Here is a 16,326-nt window from a genome sequence, read left to right as displayed (position 1 = left end):
ACATTCTGTATAGTCTATCTAAAGCTGCCCATACGTGGTTTAGTCTTTTTTGTTCAGCCAGCGGGTTCTAGTTCAACATAAAGGTACACAGCAGCAATAAAAATTGCAAACTCTGTGGGAAGAAATCCCTGGAGCTTTCCCACAACAGCCCCTAAACAGACATGCTAGTTGGTGATATCCAGAAAGAAGGAAACTAAAAACATGGTATCAGTGATGGGGTGCTATTCCTTCTACTGACCAAAGGTGCTATGCAACTTCTTTACTTCCACTGACCACAAAGCCCCAGGTATTGTTTATTTCCCCTAAATTCCAATATATTTTCTACCCCCACTGGCCACAATCCAGCTTCCCTAAAGTCTGAAGAACAATAAACTGGCCCTTCCTTTATAAAAGTTTAGAGACCTCTGCTATAGAGTTTATGGAGACTATGCAGCCACCTTACCGTGACTGAGCCACAGAGACATTGCTGGGAATGTGCCCATGTTTGTGCAGCTTTCATATTCTGTTTTGTTATTTCTGCAGTGTATGCATGTTTTTGCCATCCTAAACAGTTTTAGCATTGTTGTTTCTAACTTTGCACCTGTTCAGTAAACTGCATGCTACAGTCACCCTGTCTCATCATTCGGGTGATTACCTATTCAGGGGATCAAACTGCTGACAGAATAAACTGGGGTGGCCTGGTGAACTACCGCAGTGCCAGGAGGAAAATTTTAATTATGTACTGACCATGCAAACTGTGCTCTCTATGGGCCTTTAAGGATTATTTTTTATTTTTTATCTGCAGTGTACATTAAAAGAGGGCCTACTACAATATTGATGGAACATGGATTGGTGAGGATGGGCGTTACTGCCGCTTTGTTCTGAATTAGCAAAATTACAGTGAGGTTGATTTATTAAACTGGAGTGTGCAAAATTTAGTGCAGCTCTGCAGAGTAGCCAATCAGCTTCCAGGATATATTTTTTTTTTATCAAAGCTTAATTGAACATGCTGAAGTTAGAAGCTGATCGGTTTCTATGCACTAGATTTTGCACTCTGCAGGTTTAGTAAATCAACCCCACTGTCTCATTAAGGTTGTGGGTTTGGTTTACTTGCAGTCAGGACTAAGCAACTGACTATTCATTTCTAAAATTTGCTGCTGGCAAAAAGTCACGTAAGTTTTTAGAAGCCAAAAAATTATACATTTTCTTTTGTTTTGAGGTGCAAAGCTGAACTCGCACTTTAAAATGGATCTGTCTACCATAGCACAGCAGATCATCGTGCTGGAAGCTGGGGATAAAGAACAATTAATGACTAAGAGCAACAGACTGCAAAATCTTTGCTTTGTGCAGCTGACGTAATAAGGGACTCACACAGAAAGTTTAATGCACTGTTTAGCTGGCACTGACACAAGCAGGATTTATTATGTTGCTACAACTGAAGCACCCAAATGCCATTGAAAAAGCAAACTGTTTATTTTCACTTGCTGCTTCTTTATAAAATACAGACCATGTCCTGCTCTAACCATAATTCCCGATGTCCCTGCCTCCCATCAGATCTCACTTACCCTGTCAAACACTTAAAGGATAAGTGGACTTACACAGCACTTATGCTTAGTGGGCCCCCCTTCCATAATGAGAATGTTTGAATTGGATATATTTCGCTTCTAAACTTTTTTGGCTCCGATCTGGGATCTCCATTCACTTCCATCTGTTGGTGGGTGATACATTGAAGTCCTATGTCAGTATATCCTATGTTAAAAATGATCAGCAAATGAACCTAAAAGGGTGACTCCACTTTTGTAGAGGAAAAAAAAAATATCCCTGGGTGATCAATGTATTGCAGTGTTTTTCAACCTTTTTTCAGTCAAGGCACCCTTAAAAATTCTGCACAATCTTGAGGCACCCCATTCTAAAAGGTATATAACTAAACGAATAGTGCAGCAACATCCATACATGTAGGACACCCAACATTAGAGGTGACCTATTCTTCCAAACAGGGCAGCCATCAGAAATTTTGGGGCCCCTTACACAGTTTTAGGCCTGGTCCCCCCCCCCCTTGGGCCTGACCACCAACATTCCTCAGGGCCCGCCTACCACGTCCTCCTCCTCCAGTCCCATCTCCTCCATCCCAGGAAAATAAAGGTAAATGGTTCTAGTAAATGCCACCCTTCCTGTCCAGGTGTGAACAGCTGGAGACAAGGGTCAGGGCCTACAGCTGTGTGTGAGGGCTGGTGAGGGGCAGGACCCCCCACATAGTGCCAGTCTGAAAGGGAATGGCAGAGCTTACAATTGAATGGTATTGCGAGGACAGGTGGCAACCCTACCCTGTTTGGGGCCCCTCGGGATGCCTGGGCCCCCTACATGTGTATGGGCTGTACCCCCCTGATGGCGGCCCTGCTTCCAAAGCAAATATATGTTTGCACATTGGTATTAACTAGTATTAAAATGTTTCTCTTCTCCCTCGGTTTCTCTCCATCACTCAGCTAATGGGACCCCAGAGTTGGAGAGGGGCAGGAGAGGGCAAACAAGAATGCCGTGCAGGGGCCTTTCATCCCTCTAATCAACCAATGAAGTCATTGGTTGTTGGGATGCATGGCGGCTAGAAGGTTGTAATGGTGCACAATAAAAACTTTGTGTAACTAAAAGGTAGGCTTTATCCACCTGCTTGTATACAATTTTGGGCCAATTTTTAGGCATTTTGTTAAGACATCCCTGAAGAAACCTAAAGGCACCCTGCTTGAAAAGGGCTGATGTATAGATTTTAACAGACTTTATAGCAGATTCCTAACTTTTGTTGTTCTGAAGAAATAGCTGTTTCACCAGACATTCTGAATCAGGGTCTGGTTCCTTATTATCTGTTGGTACACTCTCAGTGTTCTGATAAGAAAAAACGCAGGGTCTGCATCCTCGTAGAAGTATCTAACTCTTGGGGAGTATCTCACCAAAACTGAAACTTCTTTTGCAGGGCGTGCCTAAAATTTGACTTGTATCTTGGTGCAGACTTCTGGGAAAATCAGTGAGCCAATCACACAAGCAGGAAATGACACATCAATGGTGTACAGAATGCCTCCAGGTTGCCATATTGCATTAGGTTTTACAGAAAATTGCAACGGATGCACATTGTAAAAATTACCTTTCCTTTTCAAAGGAAAGGTCATTTTCTAACCACATTAACCACTTACCAACCGTCCAACGACTATATACGTCAGCCGTTTAAACCTAAATACCGGTGTTATGGCAGCAGATAGCTGCCATAACCCTGGTATTTTTTTAAACAGCGGGCGGTCAGCTTTCCGATAAGGGTGGTCCCAGCGGCAGATTCGCCGCGGGATCACCCTACCGGGGGGGCGGAAGAGGTGCCCCCCCGTCGCGTCCCGGTACTTTTCCCCGCTTACCAGACCCGCCGGCAGCGGGGAAACCGATCCGGTCCCGGATCCTCACAGACAGGATGTCGAGTAAGGGCAAGCTTGCCCTCACTCGACTCTATGGTCTTGGAGGACCAGAGCGATAGCAAACGTCGTTGCCTAGCAACCGGATCAACCAGATCTGACAAAAAAGAGGTCCTGTCGTGCCTATTTCTATTACAAGGAATGTTTACATTTCTTGTAATAGGAATAAAAATGATAAAAACATTTTTTTTTTTTAAAAAACGGTGTAAAAAAAATAAATAAAAAAAAAATAAAGCGCCCTGTCCACGTTAGCTCACACGCAGAAGCGAACATATGTAAACGGTGTTCAAATCACACGTGTGAGGTATCGCCGCGATTGTTAGAGCGAGAGCAATAATTTGAGCCCTAGACCTCCTCTGTAACTCTAAGATGGCAACCTGTAGAAATTTTTAAAATGTCGCCTATGGGGATTTTTAAGTACCAAAGTTTGTCGCCATTCCGTGAGCGTGCGCAATTTTGAAGCATAACATGTTGGGCATCTATTCACTCGGCGAAACATTATCTTTAATATTATGGGAAAAAATTGGGCTAACTTTACTGGTTTCTTATTGTTTAATTCAAAAAAGTGAATTTAAAAAAAAAAAAAAAATTGCGTTTGGAAGACCGCTGCGCAAATACGGTGTGATAAAAAATATTGCAATAATCTCCATTTTATTCTCTTGGGTCTCTGCTAAAAAAAAATATATAATGTTTAAAAAGTAGTTTTCTAGCCAAAAAAAAATGATTTTAGCTTGTAAACACCAAGTGTCAAAAATAGGCCTGGTGGGTAAGTGGTTAAATGAAAATGTGGCTTGTGAAGCTATTGTAAATGCTATATTATTTATATTATTTATTTTCCATGAAAGTAGAATTACCCTTAAACTATAAGTGAACAGGGAAAAGCAGCAGGTTCATTTTAATGCCCTCCTCCTCCTCAGTAGAATATAAGCATCTACCTTGCACTCCCATGCTGCTGGGGAAGAGGGAGGAGTTAGAGCAAACCTGAATAGATAAAGCACATGTTTACCTAAAGTTGACCTTCACCCTTTATACCATTTTCCCCCCATCTCCACTTTTCCTCCCCTCATCTACACGAATAGGGCAGTGGTTTTTTTTTTTTTCTTTTTGATTTACCTTTTTATTGGAAAAAACAGCATGTTCCCGCCCCTCAATGCACATCATTCACCTAGACCAGGGGTCTTCAAACTATGGCCCTCCAATTATTCAGGAAATACAATTCCCATCATGCCTAGTCATGTCTGTGAATGTCAGAGTTTTACAATACTCCATGGGATGTGTAGTTCCACAACAGCTGGAGGGCCGTTGTTTGATAATCTCTCTGGCCTAGATAAATGACATGCACAGTGCTTGCTAGGCCTCCTGGGACATGTACATCAAATATCCCAGGAGGCCTTTAGTCATTCATTCAGAAGTAGGAGGGGTGGGGCATCATAGAGAGGGCCTGACAGCTGAACCCAGATGTCACATGTAAGATGGCTACACTGGACTCAGCAGCGTCTATTGACAGAAGGATCTCAGCAGGACAGTGCTGGATCCAGTTGCTCAGTGAGGATCTGAACTCTGTTGTTCTGTTCATTCCAGCCTTAACCACCGTAGGGACCAGACCCTCAGGACTTCTTAAAGCTAATAGATTGCAAATCTGATGAACACTAAAGCCTGATCGAGTTCATCCAAGGGAGCGATCCCGGAGCACAGGGAACTACAAGGCCCAGCAGTCAACGCTCAGAAAGCCACAAGCTCAAAAGGTCTTTTTACCATAAGGTATTTAAGACCCACTACCTCTGGTGAGTGTAAACCCCCATTATTCCAAGTCACGCCCAAGTACCAGCAGTCGGACTACTGGAGGACCCAACACCAAGCACCTGCACTTTCCCATACCTGGCACTGAAAACTTTTACCCATGCACTAATGGCCGGAATACACGATAAGAATATCGGAAGAAAATTTCCGTTCAGCGAGCGATCGGCCGATATTCTACTTGTTAATGTCCAGCCATCAATGAGCGATATCGATATTATGAACGAAAAATACCGTTTGAAAAACCCGAAAAATTCTGTCGTCTCGTTTGCGAAAGAACGATATTCTATACGTTGATGTTGAGGTCGTTCAATTTAACCTCATCACGCATGTCCAAAAATATTTCCCCGGAAATGTTTGTTGACCCGGAAGCATTGTACCATGTCAAGAAGTTTCGTAAACACGAATGAAAAAAGCTAAAGAAGTCCTCTCAGCCAAGATATAGCATGAAATGTCAAATAGACATATGTCATGTATGTTTTTAGCAAATCTATTGGTAATGTATTCCCTATTTAAATTGTTAAATGGACTTTTTAGAATAAAGCATTAATCAACATTGTCCGATATATGTTAAATGCATGATAAATTCCCTAAGAAAATGTAAAGAAGACACCGTAAATGCGTAAACAAATTTTTGATGTGGGTTTTGTATAAATAATACAAAAAGATATTTGACAGATGTTCACATAGTGCCAATGGAGACAAAACATACACAACAAATAACAGGTTGCCAAATAGAGCAAATTGCCCATATATGCAAGTGCAAGCATGATCAATGGGAAATTGACTTATAGTGCAGGTATTAAGTATTTGTAGGTTGTCCTTGCAGGTCACTGTTGTGACATCTGTATGCCATAATGCAACATAATTTTAAAATATAACAGCCACTGAGAGGTAAGGGGGAGCAAAATCCAAATCAAAGACTTTTTTCAGATGATTGATGATTATGATTGTTCAACAGTATGCATCAAGGACACTGGAAGACTGTAGACTATAATAGGCAACCACTGTATGAAGTAGTCATGTACACATTAGTTTTCCCCTCCTCCACTTATTAGTGCATTCCAAGTCACACAAAAAAGGTTAGCACGCTCAATAGGAACTGGAGGCAATGCTGCTTATGTAGTGATAGGGACATGTGATCCACCTGTCATTACGTACACCAGCAAGAACACAGAGGAGGAGCTTAGAGGCATTAGGACAGTTGGTCCCATGCACCTACAGAAATACAAGAATAAGCACATCTCTTGTGTACTTATTAGTGCATTCCAAGTCACACAAAAAAAGGTTAGCACGCTCAATGGGAACTGGAGGCAATGCTGCTTATGTAGTGATAGGGACATGTGATCCACCTGTCATTACATAGCCTCAACATGTTTAACGTTAATCTTCTATTAAAACTTTTTAATAGGTTATGTAACCAAAAACATAACAGTATTTTCGATGACACTCAGTCCAAAACCCACCATAAACCAAAGTATTTAGCTAGACCTTGTTCAATATATCAACACAGTCCTTTATTCTTTGTTGCATAGCTGTGAGTGAACTTTGCAAGTCTTCCATTGATGCGCAACATTTCAGCAGCTCAACCGTAATCTTCGCTGCAGTAGCACTATCCAACAGCTGACCTAATAAAGGAAAAATCGATTATTTAATTATTTGATATGATATATGTGATGTTGTACATTCATTACATGTTTATGTTAACTACGTACGCGTACTTGACACAGCATCTCTTGATGTCTCTTCTGAACCAGTCCCATCTTTGGAATCATCGAAGTAGGCTTCATGTTCTGTAACATCGTCATTGATTTCTAGTACAATAGGAAGGTCATCATCCACACATAATCTGTCATTGTTGTCGTTGTCTTCCTGGTGTAATTTTTTATGCCCATGCGGTATATGTTTTGTGCCTATTGGAAAGTAATGGAAATAATGTAAAAATTGACACACACACAAAACACAGCACATACTGTTTCAGTGCAATCATATAATTTTTAAATACAAAGAAATTACAACAAAATGCAAGCTTTCAGACATCTATAAAGTCACAATGCATCTCGACTTACCTATCCCTCCATGTGTGACAAACATATCGTCCTCCAGAATATCACACTCTTTTTGAATGCTTGAAACAAATTCTGCAACGTGCGCTGATGAGTGACATATTGATTTATCTGTAGAATACTGCATTCCTTCATTTTCAATCAAAGTTGAAGGCATATTTTTATTATTCGGTCCTAGAAAAAAAACAAGATACATGACATGCAAACACAAGACCATAAACACATAATAATATCAAAAAAATCTCAAACTGTCAGGTATACTCATTGGAATGTTTAGCTGCGATATTGAAAAAAGACAGTACCAAAAAAACATTCAAGGAGAATATTTGTACATTATTCACCTGCATTTCTATGTGCCTCTGTATCAGGGGTTGAACTAACAGTAATGTCTTCTTTTGTCAATTCCTCCGTATTTAGCATGGCTGTAGACTCCTCAGATGCTGACAAACGTGACATCTTACTGTGGAAGCGTGCTTGCCTCTTGGCTATGTTACCTAAAAAACAAATATATATGTATTTTTGGTTTTAAGGTTAAAACAACAATTGCAATAAAACAAATCATATACACCCATGACAATCTTATATATTAATGGTCTAATGCATTAACCACTTGCCGACCGCCGCACGACTATCTACGTCGGCGGTCAGCCCCTCACAGGCAAACTAACGTAGGGCTACGTTGCTTGCTTGTGAGGGTCTAGGGAGCGAGCGCACGCCCCCGGAGGCGTGCTCCCGCTCCCGCATGGTCACGGACCCCCCCGCGCGTGTGACCAGCGGACCCGATGTCCGCCGGCCACTCGGCGATCGGCGGGGGAGAGGGAGAATGTCAGGCAGCTTGTGTAAACAAGCTGCCTGTCATTCTCCTCGCTGTAAAGACACTGATCACATGGATCTACTATGTAGATCCATTGATCAGTGTCCTTACAGCTCAAGCCACAGCCAATCACAGTAGAAAGCACGCCCCTAGGGACACACACAGCCCCTCCCTCCCAAATAAAGTTAACCCCTTCACTACCAGTGTCTTTTTACAGTAACAGTGCATATATATAGCACTGATTACTGTAGAAATGTCACTGGTAACCCCAAAAGTGTCAAAAATGTCAGTCAAGGGTCCGATCTGTCCGCCGCAATGTCGCAGTACCGCAAAAAAAATCGCAGATCGCCGCCATTACGCGTTAAAAAAAAAAAAAAAAAAAAAAAAAACAACAATTTGGAAAAAAAAAAATTGGAAAAAAAAAAACAACAAAAATGACAAAAATCTTTCCCTTTGTTAGTAAACGCAATAACTTTTGCGCAAACCAATCAAAATACGCTTTTTGTGATTTTTTTTACCAAACATAGGTAGCATAAAACAAATTGGCCGAAAATGTTAAAAAATTTTGATTTTTACATTTTTTTTGGGGGGAATTTCATATAAAAAAATGTGAAAAATATTGCTATTTTTGCAAAATTGACGCTCTTTTTTTGTTTATAGCGCGTGATCAAAAAATCGCACAGGTGATCAAATACCACCAAAAGAAAGCTCTGTTTGTGGGAAAAAAAGGACGTCAAATTCGTTTAGGTACAGCGTCGCACGACCGCGCAATTGTCCGTTAAAGTGACGCAGTGCCGAATCGCAAAATACCCCCTGGTCGGAATGGGGGTAAAATCTTCCGGGGCTTAAGTGGTTAAATGTGATACATAAATCTTCATATGTCTCTTACGTTTTCTGATTATCTTGTGTATTCTTGAAAGTTGGTCCTGCTCCCTGTGTTTCAGATCTGACCACCTTTTGCGCAGCTGATCTTTTGAACGTTCAATGCCATGCTTTTGTGAAATAGCATTAATGACTTTATCCAGGATCTTGTCTTTCCTCAAGTTGGGCCTAGTGTAGTTGCTGAACTTTCCATCATAGTCATTTTTTTCCAAAATACGCACTAGCTCCACAATTTCACCTCTGCTCATTGGTGTTGCCTTGATTCTCCTCCTATGGTAGCTTCTGTGTTCCTTCCTGGTCCCCTCTATATCCCTCCTGCTGTGTAACGAGCGCTGCATCGTGTGGAAATAGTTGTGGTGCACTTTGTAGCAGGGAACACCCACATCTGTACCGGACGATACTGCCGAAAAACAGGGTGGAGCGACGCAACCACGCATGCTCTGTAGCAAAACAGCGAACGAACTGTGCGGGCCAGCTGAAGAGCGTTCCGTGTTTGTGCCAGACAAAAATCGTCAAAAAGAAGCTTTGCAAACGAGCACACCGTGAGCAGAAATATCGTTGGTCATATTATTCGCGCGAGTATTTGTCGAGAACAGCTGGTAAGCTATTGTGTATTTGTTGTGCATTTATTAGTGCTTGCATCATGACCTATTCAATTAAACATATACATGACTTTTTTGTCTTTCAGAGGTGATGACTGATAAATTTACCTCACCTGAATTCCTTCCACTGTTTATAGACATGTATAAGGAAATGCCATGTCTATGGAAAAGCAAATCAAAGGAGTACTCCGACCGCCAAAAGAAACATGAGGCCTATGTCAAGCTGGCAGAGCTATGCACTGCTGTAAATGCTCATGCAGATGTTAAGTATGTTAAATCCAAGATTGCCAATTTGAGAACTGTGTTTAAAAAAGAGCAAGGAATCACAAAGGTCAGGAGTCAGTGTGGATGATGTGTATGCGCCCAGACTTTGGTATTTTGACAGTTTACGTTTTCTAACTGATCAGACCGAGATGAGAAGTTCTATCAACACGATGACTTCAACTTCATCAGAGCCCATATCAGCAGGAGAGGAAGATTTGGATGACCCCAATGCTTCACCAATGATCCCAGTAAGCATGTTTATTCTTTTACCTTACATCTCTTTAGCTGTTGATCTTCTGACACAATTGAAAGAACAAAGTTTCCACTCAATTTCAAATTTGGAAGAATAGGATAGTTTTAAAAAGTTTATTTTATATTTTTATTATAATTTTGGAATATTTACTTTTTATAGGAAAGCCCTAATGATGAATCCTTTACTCCATCTCCCTCAATAATTTCACCAAGGATACCTCGTAAAAGGAAGAATATAGATGATGCAACTAATAGATTCTTGAACAAGGCCACAGCCGCTCTGCAAAGAAAAACTGATGATTGCGATGCCTACGGAATTTTGACAGCTAATAAAATAAGGAAGATGTGGAGGAGCAACGGCAGTTTTTTGAGCCATTGTTGGTGCAGTTATGCAACAAAGGCATAAAGGGGGAACTAAACGAACATACATTTCTTGGTGATAATCAAAGAGCGCATATGATGCCTACTCCTCATACTCCTCATACTCCTCATCATCATACTACACCACCGGCACCATATCAGAACCATCAGGGTACTCCACCAATCCATCAAAAACAAAATGCTCCATGGTCTTATCCGACATCAGAAAGATCTGCATGGGGTTCAGATTATAATTACACTAACCTGTAAGTTGTCTGTCTAATGTGTTCATTACCTGCTGGTCTGTTGACATCATGTTTTTCCCACATATACTTGATGAAGGTTGGTTTATTTCAAATATACTTTATATAAAGTATTGTTTGTACAGTTTATTTTTTTATGTTAATAAAAAAAATTTACAGTTGATATGTGGTGTTTGTGCTGAATATTTTCCAGTTTAACCCGTTTTGGGTCTTGCTACATTCAATAAGATGATATGAACCTATTGTGGTATGTACAGAACATGTCATTAACATTAATTAAATAACCAGACGCAAAATAATGAACACCAATAGGTAACGTTTAATTTCTAATGGAATAACTGACATAACAAACAAAACAGTGTAGCATTTTATCAAGATTTTTTCATGATGCAGAAATTGTTTAAACCATTCAAAAAAACTATATGTCATCCTGCCACTCCACAGCGCCACTTCCAACAAAGTAGTTCATATAATCCACTCGGTTTTGCCTTGCTGCATGTGTTGCTAACCTGGGGTGTGAATGTCCAATTGATGTAAGGGTGTCTGCAGTATCACGTAAATCGGTTTGCACAGATGAACTTGGCATTGATTCACATCTTTCGTGATCTGCTCCTGCATGTGCTCCAGATGATAAATATTTTGATGCATTACGCCTAAGGAAATTGTGGAGGATGCAACAGCAAAGCACAACTTGATCAATTTTTTCAACTGACAAATTGATTGTTGTCAGGAATATGCGGAATCAATTCGCCATTATTCCAAAAGCATTCTCAACTACACGACGTGCCCTTGAGAGTCGATAGTTGAAAATTCTTTGCTCTTTAGTGAGACTCCGGAAAGGGAATGGCTTCAAAAGATGATCTCCCAGGGCGAAAGCGTCATCAGCGAGAAATACAAAGTTTAAATTTTCAAGCGTTTCCTGCGTTGACGGCAAATTTAGGGTTCCATTTTTTAGACGGTGGTAGAACTCAGTTTCTTCTATAACCCCTCCATCGGAGTTCCTACCATTCTTACCAACATCTACAAATATAAATTCGTAATTGGCATTCACAACAGCAAGAAGGATAATGCTGAAAAACCCTTTATAATTATAGTAGAACGATCCGGACTGTGCAGGGGGTGCAATCCTGATATGTTTTCCGTCAATTGCTCCGCCACAATTTGGGAAATTCCACTTTTCGGTAAATTCTGTAGCAATTTTCATCCACTCCTCTGATGTTCCTGGAATCTAGGTATTAATGAATATAAATAGATGTATTATATTGCTAGAGAATTAATGGATTTTATAATCAACTAGACATTCATATTTATCATTCTACATATGAAATGAACTAGATAATAAGTAGCAAACAGGTATAGCATGGAGAATAGATGAGAAAGTAATACAGAAGATATGTAGAGGGTTTGAAAGTAGGTTAATATCATAAATGTGTATTACCTTTATGTAATCCTTTTGCAGGACCCTGATGATTGCACTGCAGGTTTCAGGAATAATCCTTCCTAGTGATTGGGAGGATATACCGGTACTGTATTTGAGGTCCTGTAGGCTTCTTCCAGTGGCTAGGAACCTCAGAGTGGCAATAAGTCTCTGCTCAGCAGTGATGGAGTCCCTCATAACTGTGTCTTGTTTCCTGATATGGGGACCAATCACAGATAATACATTTTGGAAACAAGCATCAGACATCCTGAGGTAGTTCCTGTAGTCATCGGGATTGTTCTCCTTTAGCTCTCTAATCAAGTCAATATGAGAATATTGATCCCGGTTCTGCAGCCATTTCTTTGTCCAAATTCTTTGCTTCCTTGTGCTCTTTTTTTGGTGTTTATGGATGGCTAAAACACCAAGTGCACTGATGTAAATTTTCTTATTCTGGGCCTCATCCATATTCTATATCGCCCGTTCGTGAACACGAACACTAACCGACGAACGCACGTGTGTGATATAGAGATATATATGTATATATACACACGGCTATATTAAATTATGCGTTTTAACGTTGGTCCCACGCTCGTTCGTGCTAGGCAGTTGTTGGTGCTCGGAGGAAGTGCGTGGCTCTTGGTGCTAGGAGGAAGTGCGTGTCTCTAAAAAGGTCACACGCACATTACATCACTTCCGCATTAACGTGCAACGTGCGGATTACGTATCTAATCGATTGGTCTGTAACGTTTTTTTTTGGATCGTTGATGTTGGCAACGTTTTCCACCGACGAACGCTGTTTCGATAGTCGGCGGGCACCGGTCGGGCGATATTCGGGCCGTGTATGTTGGCAACGTTTTCGACCGACAAATACTTTTTCAAAAGTCGGTGGTCGAATGATCGGGCGATATTCTAATCGTGTATTCCGGCCATAAGTCACCCATGAACTGTTTATTTGGACATTTTTGGCACCAATTTTGGCACTTAATCTGCACTTTATGTTAACCAAAGTATTTATTTAAGGTTGATGTTTATTGTAATTTGTCTATGCATATTTATTGTGTATAACACTGGCATATTATCACGTAGCTTTATAATCTACAATAAGATTTATTTATTTATCTATTCACATTTTTATATTTATTACCACTTTATTGCCGTTTTTACTATCCAGGCTATGAACAAGTAATTGTTCACCCCCTAGAACACCACCAGGTAAGCATGGGAAGAGAAAAAGTAAATAAGGAGGAACGCTGAAGGTCCTCTTTAAGGTTCACCTGTATTATCACAACCTCTCATAATAGCATTTTCAGGCTGTTAATCCTAAAAGACAGGCATAAGGGCAACAGACTAAGCAGACCGGCACAGGCCTCCTCTTGCTAGGTAGACATGTGCGATTCATTTTATTACAAATCGAAAATTAAGACAAAAGTTTTGTTATTCTCAGATTCGGGTGTATCCAAATCTCTGAATCACAGTAGTAATGAAATTCAACTAAACTGAAAAAAAATTATGACGAAACAACAAATTCATTCATTTTATTTGGATCCAAAATAACATACCGAATGAACCAAACTGATTCGGATCTACAGTATATGTTGCATTAACATTTTTAATCAATAAAAAAATGCACTACACGTGAAATGGAAACATTTTTCAATAAACAAAGTAAGGTTTAAAAGTGAAATGCAATTATTCCTACTTATTGTGTTTGGGCTGGATTTAGGTGGATCCCTCAGAATCTCCAAATCATAACATAACAAAATGAATCTGAAATTCATTCATTCGTTACTCGTAGATGCACGCAACTCCAGTCGATATTGTCCAAAAAACTCATTCCATTTCTCTTTGTGGGTTGGACTAGCAGGGAGAGTGCATAAGTAATCCCCTGAAAAAAATGAATCAACACTAGAGGTACACTAAATGGAAATTTGTTGCAGAAACCGAAAATTCAGGAGGCACTTGGTTGAAACCGAAAATGACAATTTTTAAAAAATATACATATTTATATATATATTTGTATTATATTGGACTTTTTAATTAATAGCATTAATTTAATTTAATATGAATTGATTATCGGCCATTATCGACACCTTTAGCTCAAGAAAAATGCATCCTATTAGACCCCATGTATGTCTTCTCAATGGCCCCTTGCACTTCCGTTGTGGTGTTAAAAATCTTGCTTGCTGCATTTTTTTGCAGTTAAAAAAATGCACCAAAAATGCACCTACTGTTGAACTGCATTAAAAACGCAGCAAAAATGCATCAATAATGCACCCGTGTTACGTTTTTTTATGTGGTTTTTGAGTCACATGACATATGCAAAAACATCATATGCACAGTAAAATAGTGGTAAAATCGCAGTATAATCGAATCAAAATTGCGCGTGTTTTTGCCACCATTATCACTATTTTTTCGCTATCGGCAAAATGCTGAAAACACCATTTTCGACCGATATGTTTCAGCCACCAAAATTTCGGTGCATCTCTAATTAACACGTTAAAACAAATATAGCCAATTTTCCAAAATAACTTTTGAAAATACGAACTGATTTGGAAAAGCAAATATACTCAACGAATCAGAATGTACAAAACGAAATCTCGAAAACGAATCATTCTAACATAACGAATATGATGAAAGGAAATTATTTATTTAACAAATAAACATGAAACGAAGCACATTTTTTTTCTGTCACGCACATCTAAATTGCCAAGAGATTGACCTGCTCAGACTTTCTCGGGGATTCCAAGGTGTTCCCAAGTCAAAAGAAAAAAAACCTGGCATAAACTCCAGTTTAAGCATCACAACGAACATATAACCACACACCAATGACGTCCAATGATTTGCAGAAAATCTTCCCAAACACTTTTTGTAGGGGTTTTACGAAAGGAAAGATGGAAAAAGACATCTTTTTGCTATTATGTCTAAATATGCTGGGATTGAGAAGTGACCCTCTTCAATACCTAGGGGGAATGTGGAGAGACTGGAAAGTAAGCACTGAGAAGGAATCCGCAGTCTGACTAGGTAACAGGATAAATAATGATAAATATCACCTGCTTCTGCAGCTAGTCAGTCTTGCCATGATATAAAGAGAGAAATGGACTGAAACACTCTTCCTGTGAAAATGCTGCTCAAGGTTCCCAGAAATGCTGGTCACCTGACCAACAACCTGGACCTTTGGTCACATGATCAGTCTGACCTTAGGCTAGCACTGGAGGGAGCTTGGATCAGAATTTTCTCCAGGAGAGATATTTCATTCCTTTTGTTTGTCTTTAATAATCTCTCAGAAAGACAACTAACAGGTCCACAAAGTAACAAATGATCTGCTTAGTACCCAACTCACGCACATACTTTTTGTACAGTCATAGTCTTCTTATAATAAGTTTAAAAACTATTAAAAATAACAAAGTGGAAAACCGTGCAATTATAAACACCCTCTGAAAAGCAAGACAGAGCATCTGCTAGCAGGTCAACTACTACATAATATATTTAAATACTCTACTTAGAAAAGCTGAAATAAAAGTCCATTAAGGACAAATTGGCCTATTTTCCTCCAGATAATTTTACCAAAATAATCACTAAGGTACTTTTGTCTCTAAAGAATACAGAGCTGTAATAAAGGTTACATTTCTTGGTGTCCTGTCTATCCATTTCTATATCTCTCTATATTTGTGAAACACACGCCTGCCACGCGACCAATAATGTGGTAAAAATAGCATGAAATTGTGCCGCAACTACAAAAGAGCTTTGCCAATCTTCCGCCGCATAGTCCTGCGATACCATGCTGGCTTAGGAGGAAATGGGCAATCGCACTTGCAACACAAAGGCTTACAAATTGCTAATTAAACTAGAGAAAACAGAATCTGCAACCCCTGATACAATATTTTTTATCTATTTTCTTTTTCTGTATGTCCCAGATCCTCTGTACTCTGAACGTTGTGTTACCAAAATAAAAGGATCAATGTAACATGAATTCAAGCAGCAGGATACGTATGGAACTAGAACAAGCAGCAGGTAAAAAAATATATAAATATTTAAAGTGACCACGCAGGGCAAAGCAAAAGAGTCACTTACTTCCCCCATCTCCAGCAGGATACACTCACCTTTTTGCATTCCCATGCCACTGCACTTTGCCATCGGGAGCGAAGAGAAATGCCAGGGACTTCCGGACATGTGACACACTC

The 16,326-nt window shown here is 39.8% G+C and overlaps 1 pseudogene across 1 annotated transcript; it reads right to left on the bottom strand.

Annotated features, from left to right (window-relative positions):
• Positions 1–11,146: 11,146 nt before the first annotated feature.
• Positions 11,147–12,610, bottom strand: LOC309554675 (putative nuclease HARBI1; annotated as a pseudogene). The gene is made up of 2 exons: positions 12,167–12,610; positions 11,147–11,956 (listed from the first exon to the last, which is right to left on the bottom strand). The product of its transcript is annotated as a putative nuclease HARBI1 (transcript).
• Between the last annotated feature and the right edge of the window lie 3,716 nt (positions 12,611–16,326).

The sequence above is a fragment of the Pelophylax lessonae genome (genome assembly GCF_965119305.1).
Source record: "Pelophylax lessonae genome assembly, chromosome: 4".
NCBI classification, from domain to species: domain Eukaryota; kingdom Metazoa; phylum Chordata; class Amphibia; order Anura; family Ranidae; genus Pelophylax; species Pelophylax lessonae.
Note: the sequence above shows the minus strand (reverse complement) of the source record. Positions and strands in the feature narration are given on the sequence as shown.